The sequence below is a fragment of the Morone saxatilis genome, unplaced genomic scaffold (genome assembly GCF_004916995.1).
Source record: "Morone saxatilis isolate NCDOM2014 unplaced genomic scaffold, NCSU_SB_2.0 Contig15, whole genome shotgun sequence".
Classification (NCBI taxonomy): domain Eukaryota; kingdom Metazoa; phylum Chordata; class Actinopteri; family Moronidae; genus Morone; species Morone saxatilis.
In genome coordinates this window covers 24,598,439-24,599,340 of record NW_023339707.1, presented here as the reverse complement: position 1 = coordinate 24,599,340, position 902 = coordinate 24,598,439, and positions in this window count along the sequence as shown.

The window sequence follows — 902 nt, the reverse complement described above, 5'->3', positions numbered from 1 at the left end:
CACACAGACACACACACACTTGTGAGCAATACTGACACACTTAAGTACACTGCTTACATAAGCCTGTAGGAATGTGGATTAAAAATGCAGAAAAATAAGAGGAAATCTGGGGAGTTATCATGTTTGTATTTGACTGTGCAGAAAGCAGCTTTTCTATACTCCTACCACCATTGTTTTATATTATTATGAATCCACTTTTAACTGTGAGAAGATAAATAGTATAACTCAATACTTTTAATGTCCTCATTTTTTCATTCCTATTCAGACTGACGCAAGTCTTTTCTGTCCTGTTCCCTGCAGGCTCAGGAGGAATTGTATACAAATCCACTTATCTTCATTTCTGCTTTCCTCCTTGCTTTTCCTTTATCCGTCCACTCTCAATCCTTGTGTGATACTCAAGAAATCAGTGATGTATGACGCGTTCTCCACTTTATTTAAATGTCTTTCCACTACTTTCTAACAGCTCTCTGGTTAGAGGAAAGGTAACTACAATTCATTTCCCCATCTCTGCCTCAATCCACTTGTTTTCCCCATTGGGGGGTCCAGTAGCGTTTTAATACCAACATTCCTCAGCTGTCTCCTTACTCTTCTCCTTCAGTTCTTGGTAACACTTCTTCCAACTCCTGTTCAGAAACGTACCTGCCCTCCTCTTTATTCTCCTAACTTAAATCCCTCTTTCTTGTTCCCCTCCCTATCCTAATTCCCCGGAGGCCCAGCTGAGCGTTATACTAGCATTCCTTCAGTGTTGTCACTTCCTGTCCCTGGTTTTATTCACTGCAATAACACATGGCTTAGACAGCTGGAGGTGGAGGTGTGAGGGGAACATTCGCTCATGTGTCATGAACCACCAGTCCACACAAAGAGAGAGCGAGACCAACACAGTGAGAGACAAATTAAATAAA